This window comes from Xenopus tropicalis, chromosome 10, assembly GCF_000004195.4.
Source record: "Xenopus tropicalis strain Nigerian chromosome 10, UCB_Xtro_10.0, whole genome shotgun sequence".
Classification (NCBI taxonomy): domain Eukaryota; kingdom Metazoa; phylum Chordata; class Amphibia; order Anura; family Pipidae; genus Xenopus; species Xenopus tropicalis.
This window is the reverse complement of record NC_030686.2, coordinates 19,243,671-19,258,918: the sequence shown is the minus strand read 5'-3', so window position 1 is coordinate 19,258,918 and position 15,248 is coordinate 19,243,671.

The following is a 15,248-nucleotide window of genomic DNA, read 5'->3' as shown; positions in this document are numbered from 1 at the left end:
AAAGCTTGCATTTTACCTCATTATGTACCCCCACAATTTGTAACATATAAACATAAAACACTCTAAATATGAATGCCAGGGGTCTACTGAACAGTTTGATGCCCTATATGCATAGATTTACTAAACTATGCGGAGTACAGGGGCCCCCAAATGAAAATAGTGCATATGAGTTTTCACGAATGACGCTCCGGCTCGTGCAGTTTTTGCACCCGGTATGTGTATTATGTGCCATAAGAACCCCTAACAGTACAGAAACCCTAGAAAACCATACATTTTCTGAAAGTACACATTCTGACAAAACAAAAATGGGTAAATACATCTTTGTACTGCAAACTACCAAACTACAAAGCTACGCTAAACAGAACGGTTTTTATGACATTTCTGAAAATCGTCACAAAGCTTGCATTTTACCTCATTATGTACCCCCACAATTTGTAACGTATAAACATAAAACACTCTAAATATGAATGCCAGGGGTCTACTGAACAGTTTGATGCCCTATATGCATAGATTTACTAAACTATGCGGAGTACAGGGGCCCCCAAATGAAAATAGTGCATATGAGTTTTCACGAATGACGCTCCGGCTCGTGCAGTTTTTGCACCCGGTATGTGTATTATGTGCCATAAGAACCCCTAACAGTACAGAAACCCTAGAAAACCATACATTTTCTGAAAGTACACATTCTGAGAAAACAAAAATGGGTAAATACATCTTTCTACTGCAAACTACCAAACTACAAAGCTATGCTAAACAGAACGGTTTTTATAACATTTCTGAAAATCGTCACAAAGCTTGCATTTTGCCCCATTATGTACCCCACATTTCATAACGTACCAACCTAAAACACCCTAAATATGAATGCCAGGGGTCTACTGAACAGTTTGATGCCCAATATGCATAGATTTACTAAACTATGTGGGGCACAGAGGAAGCCAAATTGAAATACAGCAGACAAAATGTCCATGTGCTAGACAAGTAACAAAGAACAATATGAAATGCAGTAAAATCGCTAAAATCCCCCCCCCAAAAAACTAAAATCAATGTTTTTTTTTTTTCCTAGTGATATCTGCAATAGAATCACAGTTTTAGTATTCTGGCTTGGGCAAATTAGGTTTACAGACAAAGTAAAGCAAACAACAACTATGCATAACTAAAAAAGGCAATAAAATGGCACCAAAATCACAGAAAATGTAATAAAAACACCAAAATAATACACAAAATGTATTGCGCAGTGCGGTTAGCGAATACGCTATACGCAATAAAACATTTTTTTTTAGGCAAGAATAAAAACGATGCGATAAAAAAAAAAAAAAAATTACAAAAGTGAGTGAGTGAGTAAGTGAGTGTGTACACATGGCAAAATGTGTTTTGTGTGCATGTGTGCATGTGTGTGTGTGCAAGTAACTGAGTGTAATAAGTGCTATGAATGTGTGAAAATGTATATGTGTGAATGTAAGTGTGAGTATAAGTGTGTATTAGTGTAATATGTGTGTGTATGTGTGTTTGTGTGTGTAAGTAGCACATACCTGGGATCCATGGAGCTGCAGATCGCTGGAATCGCTGCAGATCAGACGCAGGCAGAAGATGCAGCCACAGCAGCAGAAACGGTGAGTAACAGGAAGCAGGGGGGCGGAGGGGGGCGCGCAGGAAGGAAGGGAGAGAGGAGAAAAAGTCGGGCACGTAGAATATACGTGCCCGACTTTTTCTATGGGGCCCCTGGGCGATCGCGCCCCAGGGGCCACTAGTAACCCCCCTCTGCGCGTTGTCTAGGGGGTTCCTTACCTTCCGCTTGTTGTCTGCGCTCGGACTAAGCAGCGAGCGCAGAGAACAAGCGAAAGGTAAATAAAACGTAGCTCCTACGTGCTGGGCATTCAACGCCTTTTTATAGCAGCACGTAGGAGCTACGTGCTTGGCGCCCAAAGGGTTAATGACCCCCCTATTTACTGTCTTAATTTGTTGTTGTACAGCTTTTGATACATAAGTAGCGCACATAATGATAGGCGTGCGTATGTACGTATGTATGTATGTATGTACATACATAACATACATATATACATAACATAAAAGTAAAGAAAGCAGGAAAGAAGCAAAAAAGGAGGAGAAAAGCAGATGAGCAAGTGTTAAATAGAAATAGCAATGTAAGATGTTTACCTATATCTTGATTCTTCTGCAAGTTTTTTCTTCAGGACCCTTTTGATGTCCTGATATTGTTTTTTGCAATGCTGCACACTCCTGAGACAGACCCTGACACTGTTCACATGGTCAGCTATGTTGTTCCAGTATCTGTTTTTCACAGCTGTAGCTGTTTTTGCGGCATATTTTCTAATTACAGTATTTTGTCATACACTTGCACTAACTTTTCTATTAGAGCCTCATTTTCAAATTCAGAAAATTTTAGATTTTAGATTTCTGCTCACTGAGTTCCTCACTTTCCACTTCACTTGCTTCCTCTGGCTGATAATCTTTATCTGTGCCTTCAGAAAATTGTGGGCTGCAAATGTAGCCAGGCCTCTCTTCCTCACTGTCACTGCTGGAGAAATGTGACGGAGCAGAAGTAGGAATATTTGCACAGGTTTTTTTTGTTTTCTTTAGAATTTCTGCAGAACTCTTGACTGCTCTCTGTAATGGGAAGAGGTATTTCAAGTGTCCCTTCACGTGCAGCTTTGGTGGTGTGGCCTAAATCTCTAATGAAGAAGCTGCTTTCTTCCCTGCTGGTACCAATTTTTTTTTTTGGAAGATTTTGGCCTCTGCTGGTGTTTTGCAGTGTGTTTGCTTCTTGGCACCTGTGAGCCCTCTCAGCATCTCCTCTCAGCTCTCTCATGCCCCAGCCTACCTTGCTGTTGCTTCATTTTTGGGACCTTTTTTCTTCCACCACTGCTTTCTTCAAAATCACTCTCATCCCTCCTCTCCATTGCTTGCCTCGCCAAAGGGTTTTTGGGTCGCTCTACAGGCGGTAATTGTGCAGCTGCACCTTCCGCACTCTCCATCCTCACAGCGGAACTGCACGAAATGGCGGAAATCATGTGTTACACAATGCGTAATGCTTACATGCCATATCAGGCACTAATATCACATATGGCGGAAAATACCGCTTGAAAATCGATCATCGCCAGATAAATAACGACAAGAACATTGCTTTTTAATTATGCCAAGTGTAATAACTTAAGAAGTGATAATATTTTTAACGCATACTATAAATAGCACTTGTTTTATCGACCTTTAGTGAATCGGCCCCTATAAGTTTTATAAATAATGTTAGATTAAGATTTCAAGAATACATTTTGTGTTCCATAGCCCTGCATGCACATGACCTTTAAGTTTATATTAACTGCTAATAATAGCCTGCATTAGCCACATAATTATCTAAAAGCAACTCCATAAACTTGCCTCTACCTATTAATGTCTTCCTCTTGCAGGAGGTTACCCTTGTGTCATGTGACCTGCAATATATTTAGAAATTTAATGATGGAATAGAATCAATTACAACATTTTGAGAGAGCGGACAAGAAATATGTTTCTAGATTACTTGAACAGATTGCTCAAAATCATCATCTAATAAAATACTGCATCATTGTTCTTTGTTTTAATGTTAGCAAAACTAGTACTAAATTATCCTGCAACCTAAGGTGTAATAGGTCTGTCCTCTTTTTTTAAGGGATGCCTCCAGAACACTAGACCTTTGGGTTATATTCCTTCAGCACTGTGCAAAAGCTATTACGTGCCTTCAGAAAAATGTTATTGTTCTACTGCAGGACTACCCCTGAATACCCTTTCTGACTTAATGTGAAATATAATACTACATGGGGTGCTCATATATAAACAGGAAAGCCAGGTGCTACCGTTTTCATTCTAGGACTGTTTACCTGGCAATCTGATTCCCTTTTCCTAGCCCTGTTCTTACCATGTCATTACTCCATGGCTCATTACACCTGGGCTTTCTTAAGTGTCAGAGGGCATGCCACACCACAGGGCAATTTTTTTTTTAAAAAAGTGCTAAACAAAAGTTTCATTAGCTGAGAGATTGTCAGGATCAGCTGGGAACTCTGGTATGTATATTTCTGGGACTGTTTCACCACTCATCCAAGACGCTTCTTCAGTTCAAGCCGCTTAGTTTAGTGATAAAACTTTTTTAAGATTTCTCAAAAAGTCCTGTTGCTTCAGATTTATCTCCACTAGATACTGTATATTGTGACCTGGATGAATAAAAACCATTACAGACAGATCTTATACTGGTATTTTGAAATAAATGGAAAAACAACACAATTGAATAATTAAGATTCATGAGAACTTTTCAGCAATATATTGTCTTTAACTGTCCCTTTCAATTTGTATGCCAAGTGGTAAATTACCTCATTCTTTTCCTAACAAGATCATGAACTTTATTTCCTGAGTTTAAGTATTAAAATTATCCATCACTGAAGCTTAGTCTTGTTGGCAAATAGATTAGGTTAATCACATTATCAGTAAGTACACATGTGCCTGTACTTTTTTTTAAGGAATTATTCATCCATTAGAATTCATTTCCAGGATCTAAAGTTTTAATCTATGGGAGTTATGAAATTTGATAATAGGAGCATATTAGATGTATCATGAGAAAGACAAAATGCCTTTTACAATTCCATCACCTAGTTAGTGCACAGACGTTCTTCCTGCAATGGGCTTACTGTCAGGAAATGGGGGGATTAGTACCTGCTTCCCTCTAATAAATAACTACAGTTAACTCTCTTAAGGATGAGATCTCTTTCTGCAGACATTCTAGGCCTAGAACCAGTCATATGGTTTATACAGTGTAGAAAGCATATTACCATTTTGTAATTGTATTATTACTATAAGAAATGTCTATCTAAAATCTATATATTTCCAAGAAAACAGGTCAGTGGAATACACATCATTGATAGGAAAAATTACAAATATGCTTATATTTAATATGTCACAGTCGTTGCTATCTGTATTGCAGCATCCAAGTATGCAAATCATGTATATTGACTGCTGCTGGTGCTTGATTTGAGCTAACATTTCTTTTGTGTTTGCAATTAGATCTACAGAGAAGGCATCATTTATTTTCTGATCCTTCTCAACAGCACACTATTTATGCTGTTACAAAAGGCAATGTTAAAGAAAAAACTGAATTACAATTTAATTTGTATGTCTGAAATAGCAATACAGCTATTAAGAAAGACCTGGCATTCATGTTTGTAATTGACATACATTTAACCCTCAAACCTTAATTCCCCATGGTTATTTGAAAGTACAGTACCTAAGCATTAGTATAATATTTACTGTTATTAACTGGTTAATATAAACAATATTAACTGGTGCTGATGAAATTGTGCTTGGCTCATACAATATCCAGGAAACCAATGGCAAACACAAGATCTCCTAAGAAGTGGGAAGTTTATGTTCCACAGGCTGCAGAACTCAGCATTATATAAGCATTACTGGATGAGACTCAACCACTCTGCCTGAGTTTTACCAAGCTGTAGATGGTGAGTATAAGAGTAAACAATGGGAGACATTAGAAAATTATCTATATCGAAATGTTTAAGATGTGTAAACTATTGTGTCCAATTTGATTTTTTTACATAAATGATGATATCGGTTTGGACCAAAGCAAATGGTTGGATCTTAGAAAAACACTGGGTAGTGTAAAGTTAGCATGTTATTTAAAAGGACACATGGCACAGATTTTTCTGATTTGGTGGTGGCATTAAGGTCAGAAATGGTGGGACTGTTCATTTCAATCAGATAAGGTGTATTTGTTTTGTTAGGGTATTTGTCCTGGTATTGTGCTGTTCTGGTACTGGCTGCAGGCTTGTGATGGTGCTGGTGGAGTCCATAATTTGATCTGTCTTATTGTTTCAGATTGCAAAATGATTACCTGTCCAAGGTGGTACATACTGCTCATTTTGCCCCTCCTGCCCCTGTCTCAAAGCCTAGATCCCAAGGCATACTTGCAGTTGGATGGCTGTGCTTTACAAAATGGTGAGCAGTTTATTGCATTTGATGATTGTGGCATTTTTACTATACATGTTAGATGTTTCCTTTTACAACCACTCAGTACTATTGCTTTACTTTTAAAGCAGAGGCAGTTGTTAATATTCCTAGACAAATTGTAACTGGTCTTTACCTGGTGTTCGTGTTTTTTTAAATTATTTGACCCACTAATTTAATTTAATTGACTCTAAATTAAAATGTTAAATGCTGCTTAAATAGCAGCCATTGCTTAGTTGTCAGTATCCCTTTAAGGGGATGCCCTTGCAACCTCTAAAAGGACCAACTGGTGATTAAAGAATCAGAGAATTTAGTTTATGGTCCCCATCTCTCTCCTTTAGAACCTTTTCTCCAGTGTCAAAATTCCCAGATCTCTTTTCCAAAATTCCCAATTTTGCCAGTCTTTCCTCATTAATGAGACTTTCCATTCCCTTTTTCAAATTTTTGGTCTCCAGGCCTTCTTGTATTAAATTATTTGTAACCCTTTCTTGGTACTGATATCCAGGGCCACACAGGAAAAATCCCAAGCCTCCTCTAAGTGGGAGATTTGCAGGGTTTGGAAAGTTTATGTGCCACCACCCAGGGCTAAACCATGCACCAGTGGGCAACAACTCCCTGGGAACTGTAACAGCAGTGATTAATATACCATATGTAATAGACAATAAACCACACAATTGATAGATATGAAACTAATTGTAATATATGCAAGGTGCAATGAAATGAAAGCAATGAATAACAGTTTCAACATAACAGATGTAATATTTGACAATATTCCACTCTGTGTAAGAAATGTCCACTGTCACTTTAAGAACCTTGAGTGTACACTTCTTGTATGAAGGTAGTGGTAGCAGAGTTATGTTTTGCAACACCAGATTTTAGCACCCTGGGGTGTGTAACTGTAAAATCTCACCAAACTCCCGGTGGCAGTAAAAGGAGATTTTCTTACCTGATAAATCCCTTTTGTGTAGGCCCGTACTGTCAGTGCAGGATGACTGGGGTTAAGTTCTCCTCTCTGGAGGCAGGACAGTTGTAACATCTATGCTGGAGACACTGGTGCATTAACAATTTAACTTCTTAATTAACTATGTTACATCATTAACTGGCACCATCACAAAGGGTGGGATGCTGCACTGACAGTACGGGCCTATGCAAAAGGGATTTATCAGGTAAGAAAATCTCCTTTTATGCGTACAGCCCCACCAGTGCAGGACGACTGGGGATGTCCCAAAGCCGTCCTAAAAAGAAAAAGGGTAGGGAAACAGAACTGAGTTTAACCCAAGAAAATTGAAGATATTTGCAGTGAGTTAAGTAGGTGCCACTGTAGTTTGTAGCACTTTCCTGCCAAAGTCTGCTGGTGCCGAGTTGAACACATCAAATTTGTAAAACTTTGTAAATGTGTGCGGTGAAGACCAGGTGGCTGCTTGGCAGAGAGTCTCTAGCGATGCCTCATGGTAAAGCGCCCAGGAAGTACTGACTTTCCTGGTTGTGTGTGCCCTTACTGGCATGGGAGTGGGTTTACCCGCTTGGTTGTAGGCCTCTGATATTAGTAGTACTAACCATCTGGCTATTGAACATTTAGTGGCTGGAAACCTGGCTCTTGGTCCTTCAAAGAGAAGGAACAGAGAGTCTGAGGCCTTGAGGGCTCTAACTGGGTCCAGTGTGCTTGCGGTTGTATCCGCCTTGTCCTTAGCGTCTACTCTGAGGTCTGGGATTACTATTACTTGTAGATATCATATAAGATAATGGAGGATAATGGAGTTTTAAAAAGACTGAGGGAGGATTCTCTCCGGAGGAAATCAGGGAGGGCATTCCAAATGTAAGCGGCAGCAAGGCAGAAAGGTTTAAGGCGGGAAACAGTAGTAGTAGTGGGGGGCGCAACCAAACGATTGCTCTGCGAGGAACGAAGTAGTCGGCCAGGAACATACAGACACACAAGGGAAGAGATGTAGAGGGGAGCAGAGGAATGTAGAGCTTTGAAGGTTGAGAGAAGGAGTTTGTAAGATATTCTTTGTTTAATAGGAAGCCACGATAAGGACTTTAGCAGAGGAAGGGCCTGAACTCTCCTGGATGAGAGGAGAAGAATTCTGGCAGCAGTATTTAATATAGACTGTAGGGGGGAAAGATGGGAGTTAGGGAGGCCGGTTAGTAGCAGGTTACAGTAGTCCAGTCGGGATATGGCTGATATGTGGGTCGCTCTGGCTTCTGCCCATTGGATGATGTGGGAAATCTCTGCCATGGCTTCCGCGCTTCGTGTACCGCCCTGTCTGTTGAGGTAAGCAACTGCTGTGCTGTTGTCTGTCTGTATTCTGATGTGAGACAGCTGTAGGGCTGTTGACCAATGAGTGAGTGGCGCACCCGGAAGGGAGGTGGGAGGGGGCTCACGCTGCTAGCGCGGACTCACCTGTGTCAGACACGCTGAGGCTGGAAGTGGAGCAACACATCCTCAGAGGGCTCACACTTAGCAGGTGTATACCTGGCTTTGTGGGGGAAACGGAGCGCACACCCGTGGGGGCTCACGTTTAGACAGTTCCAGAATTTCTCAATGTGGAAGTATTGAGCTTCCCAGGATAGATTTTGGATGTTAGTGTAGCGGTGATTTGTTATGGAGCACACTTACTGTAGGGCTCACCTTGGAATGGATTTACTGAAGTCTTGAAATATATTGTTGTGAGGAGGTTGTAAAATGTGTCCTATCTCTGAGCAGGACAAACAAAAAACTGATCATAGAGGGAGACACAGGAAGAGGAGGAGCTTCAATAATTCATTAGCGTTTGTCCTGCCTCCAGAGAGGAGAACTTAACCCCAGTATTCCTGTACTGACAGGTAGGGCACGTACGCATAAAAGGGGAACAGATCCTGTGGGGCAGAGCAGATGCAGGGAAGCAGTCTGGCAGCTTTAGTCCTCACTGAGCTTGAGATGCTGGGTTAGAGAAAGTCTTCCTGGGATCCTGATGGAGACTCACTGCAGGTGTCATGCATGGAGGCTGATGGGGAATCCCACATCCAGATCCAGTGTACACGCTGGCAACTCACTACAGGGCTGAAGTCCTAACTATCCTACAGGGATTACTACCCTAGCAATAGCTCAGGCCTGCTGCGCTAATCCCATTCACTAAATGGCTGAATGGGAAGGGTTAACTAACTCCCTATGCTCTGATTATGGGGTTCCCTATATGGGTAGTTGTTCTACAGGTGGAACCCTAGCTCCCTACTTGTACAGATCCACAGGAACACTCACAGGAAAGATGCAGAAATCTCAGGCAGCTCTCAGTAGTAATGTGTAGTAATGTGTCTTCCTGGACAAGATCTGCCTCACTTTCATATCTTTTTGGCTCCAAACCTCTCTCAGCAGGGTCACAAGGTCAGAAGTAAATCCCTCCTGCTGATTGGGCCAGGCTGTGACTGGGAACTGTCCATTTGCAGTCATGTTTTTGGTTGTCCCAGATTTAAAGTCACAGGGAAAGTGTAAGTTAGCAATTCCCTATATATATACATATATACATGTAACATAGTAAATGTCCAAATGTGGAATCGATTATAGTAACAAAAATCACCTTTTCTTTTTTATAATATTAACGTACAATGTAACAAAAAAATTAAAAAAAGTAAGTCAGCTGAGGTCAGATGATTAAATGGACATGGTCACAAATAAAAAGGGACTCTTTTGAAACCTGCATTTTCAATATTTGATAATATATTTATTCTTATATTATCACACAGCCCAATATATATTTTCAACAAAAGATGTATAAAATATCATACTTAGGAGCAAACTAATGTCAGTATTTTTGTTTCTGTCTATTTCTTGTATTGAGTAGCCGGGACCATGTATTCTACATCTGCCATTGACCAGGCCTATTGTGGGCTGCGGTATACAAGTTTTTTTGTGGCAGTAAAATACCACACAATTTAAGGTTGTGTAGGAAGACATCCTTGCGTTGCCTCTTGTACACCCATGATGCCACTTGCCCTCTGTCTACAAATGGGGACTTTGCAGTCACTTGCAGTGAGTGTTATGATGCTGTAATTCTGGGTAAAATCATAGTGAATTGAGCTGTTTTTTTTTTGTGGGTGGTCATCTTAGAGCTTTAGAACTAAAGGCCCCATACACGGGCCGATAGAAGCTGCCGATATCGGTCCCTTGGAACGACTCGGCAGCTTATCTGCCTGTGTTGGGGCAGAAAAGAGTGGGCTGGCCTTCCGATATTTGGCCTGAAGTTGGCCAGATATCGATCGGCCAGGTTAGAAAATCCAGTGGGATCGGGGACCGCATCGGCTCGTTGATGCGGTCCCCAAACTGCCCCGACTGCCCCATTGCTGCCTACATAATCGGATTATTTTTTTTTTAACTTCAAGCTCCCCGATATCGCCCACCCATACGTGGGGATATCGGGGGAAGATCCGCTCGCTTGGCGATCTCGCCAAGCGAGCGGATCTTACCGTGTATGGGGACCTTTAGAATGTCTATACCTGTTAAGCACACTGAGATAAAAGGGACTGGATCACAATAGCACATATTTGCAACCTCTAAAAAAAACTAATGAATCATTATTTTCAGTTGTCAAAGGAATCTTGACGAACAAAGAAATGCTGAAAAGATTGGCACAGTCCCCATCAGCTATGAAGACCTTCGGCAAAAAAGGGAGCCCTGTGAAAGGAATAAAAGAGTAAGAAAGACCTCAGAAAACAGCAGATATATTATAAAGAACAAGAAGTGCTACACTTTTATGACTTATGTGGTTTATTTGTGCAATTCAATGTTTTGGTCACTTAAAGGACAAGGAAAGGCTAATTTAATGGGGAGGTTGCTGTATTAGACATCACTGGGTAAATAAAGGTGTTTTCTCCTTGGGCCAGTATTTCGTTTCAGATAAAATTACCAGCCAGGGGTCTTTCTAATGAACCTCTGTCATCTGAATTCTGATATAGTCACATTCTTCACATGGTTAAGAACACTTGTTTAGTTTTATGCAATAATATTTTATAATATTTTGTATTATATCAGTATGTTTACTCTGTTTACTCTCAAAATCTATCTTAAATGCTGGGCTTTTTACAATTCAATTATTTCAAGTAATCTTGGAAATTAAATATCTACAAATAGGTTAAAATAGGGTTTAGTAGCATTATATTGTCCACTCCCAAAAAGAGCAATCACTTTCAGTTTCCACTATATAAAGTTGTCCTTTGAAATATATTTTGTCATATACCTTAACTACAGCATTAAAGTGGATAGTCTGAATTTCACCCAGATTTCACTGAGCCTTCTACCAGGGACTGGCATCAACATGTCTGTGATAAACAAAATTGATATCAGTGGAAAAAGGTGAGAAGTATGGTTAAGAATTTCAGGTTGATAATATTGCTACTGACGTAAAGGAACAGAGTATATAAAACAATGTATTATTGGTTTAATAGCTTTCTAGGTGGGAGAACAGAAATGAAAATGGAAGTCAACATTGTCACAGTTACAAGCCTCAAGACAAATGAATCAAACTGCCCACAATTTACTAGAGATGAATGCCAAACCAATCTTATTGAAGTTAAAGCCAACATTCCAAAAGGGTATGTTGTCTAAAACGTTTCCCTCTTTGCCTTGGTTGTATTCAGTTGGTTAAGCTGAGTGGAGGCACAGTGCAGTTTTGGACTAAATCCATTTGACAAGATAAACTGTCAGTAGTGAGCAAGCAATTAGACAAATGATTTGGTGAGTGAATTCCATAACCCTGCAATAACCAGTATTTGAAATTATATTTTTTTCCCAAAGTGTTCTTCCAAGCGTGATGAAGAATTTCCTGGATAAAAATCTTAAAACTCTGTTGCCTAGGACAGTGAGTATTATGAGTTTGCATTCTACTTACCTTTATGAAATCATTTACAATTTGGATGATGTTTGGAAATGGAAAAGTATTTGTATTTATTTATTTTATTTATTTCCTGTTATTTATATAGCACCAACACATTTCCATAGAGCTTTACAGAGATTATTCATCATTCACAACTGTCCTGGCCCCAGAGGAGCTTACAGTCTAAGGTCCCTATCACATTCACACACACTATGGTCAATTTCATCAGAAGCCAATTAACCTGCCTGTAAGTTTTTGGAGTGTGGAAGGAAAACCGAGTACCCGAAGGAAACCCACGCAGACACGGGGTTAACATACAAACTCCTTGCAGATAGTGCTCTGGTTGGGATTGAACTCAAGACCCCAGTGCTGCCCCCTATAGTATATTGTGCCAAACAGCATTACATACACACTTATATGCATTGCAACATTAAAAGCAGGTCAATATCTAAATAGTATTTGCTACCTATGCACATCCAATTATTTAAAGACAGTCATGAACAGTGCATGAACCTTTGGAAGGCGAGTGCCAGTGTGTAGGTACAGATAATGATTCCAAGAATATCAAGGCCAATTATGGGGACCAAACTTAAAGCTTAAGTATTAAATGTAATCACCTCCACCACATTTTTGCTTCTCTGCCTTGTCTTTCAGTTGTGCCCTGCAGTGGACTGTGTGCTTTTGTCTGTGAATGAGAAACTGTGCTTGAAACACAGTAAGTGTTAAACTGAGTAAACATTATGTGTCCTGCACAATGCATTATTGTATTGTATTGAGTATTCACACTCTTCTGCAAATAGGGCTGCTAACAGGAATCATGGGGCTTCATACGACTAAAGCTGGCCATACACGTGGCGATCCGACGATGTTTCGTACGACCATCGGTCGCACGAAACATCGTCAGATCCGCCACACACCATTCAGGGCTGAATCGGCAGGTAAGGAGGTAGAAACAATAGGATTTCTACCTCCTTCTGCCGATTCAGCTCTGAAGGGAGAATTTTGGTCAGGCGCCTTCTATGGCGCCCGATCAAAATTTTCTAACTTGGCCGATCGGCGAGCCGACCGATTTCAGCAGCTTCCTGCGATATCGGTCGGCTCGCTGACATGCCATACACGCACCGATTATCGTACGAAACGAGGTTTCGTACGATAATATCGGTGCGTGTATGGCCACCTTTAGTTAGCAGTGGTCTATTGGTCACCTAGGAAACGTGGGTCCCTTGGGCTAAGAACCCTGCTAATGATTAAAACAGAGTTCCATTATGCCAAAACCTTGTCCAGATCCAAACAAGCCCCCACCCACACCCCTACAAGCCCCCTTTGTGTCCAGTAAATTGCATTTTGCATATCTGCATCCCTTCTGTAGAGGAAATAGGAAATGGAGTAGTAGAAGAAAGAAGAGGAGAAGAAAAAGATGGAGGGGCCACTACAGGCTCAAATTCAAATATCACCATAGTTAAGTTCTCCAAAAAGATGACTCATTTAAAAGTAAATGAAGTTTAATTTTTCACCCAGATTATATTATACCTCTTTTATGATTCACCACTTGCACATTGCATAGAAAGCTTCCAATAGCTTCCAACAGCTGCAGTCATTTTAATACAAAGTGTTTGGGTCACCTCAAGAGTGTCCATTGCCCACATACACAAACACTAACCACTAAGTTTGATTTAATTCCAGTTGATTTTCCTTTTGGTAAATCTGGAAACCTACTCTACAGTGTGTCTTCTCTGCTGCCAGCTGTCACCAAGGAACACATGATAATAGAACTGAATGTAAGTGCTCATATTTTCAGTTGTTTGTTACTGCATGGGCTTCTCTATTGAATTTGTGCCTATATAGCAAAGTGATTCTAGAATGCAGTATCCAAACATTTGACATGTGAGCAACTATCTATATTAACCTTGGTAGATCAAAGTTCTTCATGGAGAAGACATCATCAGTCCACCAACTACCACGTCAAATGTTGCTGACTTGCCATCATTTTCTGGTGTCACTTCTTTAGCCCTAACAGCTGATTTTCTTGGTTGTTCCATGATGGTCCTGCAGCAAGAGGGAGCTTTCAACCTCCAAGCTAGTGAAATGAAAGTAAGGGAAAAGTCATTGTTGCCCTTACAATATTCTTGTGTTATCCTAATTCTATACCAAACAGTCTTCAATCCTATGTGTATAGACTAAGGGGGGGCATTCACTAATGTTTTTTTCATGATTGATTTTTTTTTTGCCCTAAAACTTTTTTTTTAATGGAAAAAATTTGATTTTCTCATCTTTTATTATGTGTCAAAACTACGACAAATTCAAAAGTAAAAATATGCAGTCTAAAAGCTGTTGAGGTTATGTAGAAGCCAGTGGCTGTCCTTTTTCAATTGGCTAATCTGTTGTTCAGGTTTAATAATGTGTGTAAATTAAATGGACACCCTGTACACGCGATATTTCATATTATCTGGTTTTGCATCACCATATAGTGAATTAGGCTTTAATAATCTTTCTGTGTGCTTTTAGAGGTTTTTGGGTTTTTGATGCTTTTATTTGTTCAAAAACCCCCCCAAAAAAGTAATGTTTTTCACATTTTTTCTGTGTTTTTATCATTCGGGCTTATTTTTAAAGGCACTTTTGATAAATCACTTGGCATTCATAGTTTAAGAGAAAACGAGTTTATTCATGGTTTCAGAAAAAGTTGATGTACCGTGTTAGCCAGCCAAAATGTTACGGGGCAACCCTTTTGAAATAAAAAATAACAAAAGTAGTATAAAGGTGATACCTTTATTGGCTAACTTAGCTAACCATAGCAAGCTTGATATCAATAGAATTTTAGATGATACACATTAGAATGAGAACTGCTTGAGATGGCCATTAACTGGAGCCGGAACTAGGGGTAGGCAGAAGAGGCACCTGCCTAGGGTGCAATGATTGGAGGGCGCCAGGCAGGAACCTCTCCTGTCTACCCCTAGTCCGCGCTCCCTTGTCATTGCCCCCATCGGTTGTCTTTACACGGTGGGGGCAATGACCCCCCCCACCGCACTTGACGGAACTGCGCATGTGCACCGAGCGAGGGGGGGAAGGTGCAGGGGCGAGGTGGCCGACCGGGTAAGCCCAGTCAGCTTGGCCCTCCCCTGCCATTAACGCATGAGCCAACCTTCTGCTGCCTTTTCTGATCAAGTTGGCAGTTTATTTGTAGTACAGTAAGAGGCCAATATACTTGCCTATTTTGTCACAGTTTGGCCAGATATAGATTTGGCTGGCTAGAAAGTACTTTTGGGCAAGGGCTGTATAGGGTCTTGAATGCAATCCTGCACAGCCCATTAACATGACACAACTATTGACCTGAGGGTGAAACAATGAAACTGGCGTTAAGCCAAACAGGGCTACCAAGGGCACAATAAGGTGAAATTAATATATATTTGT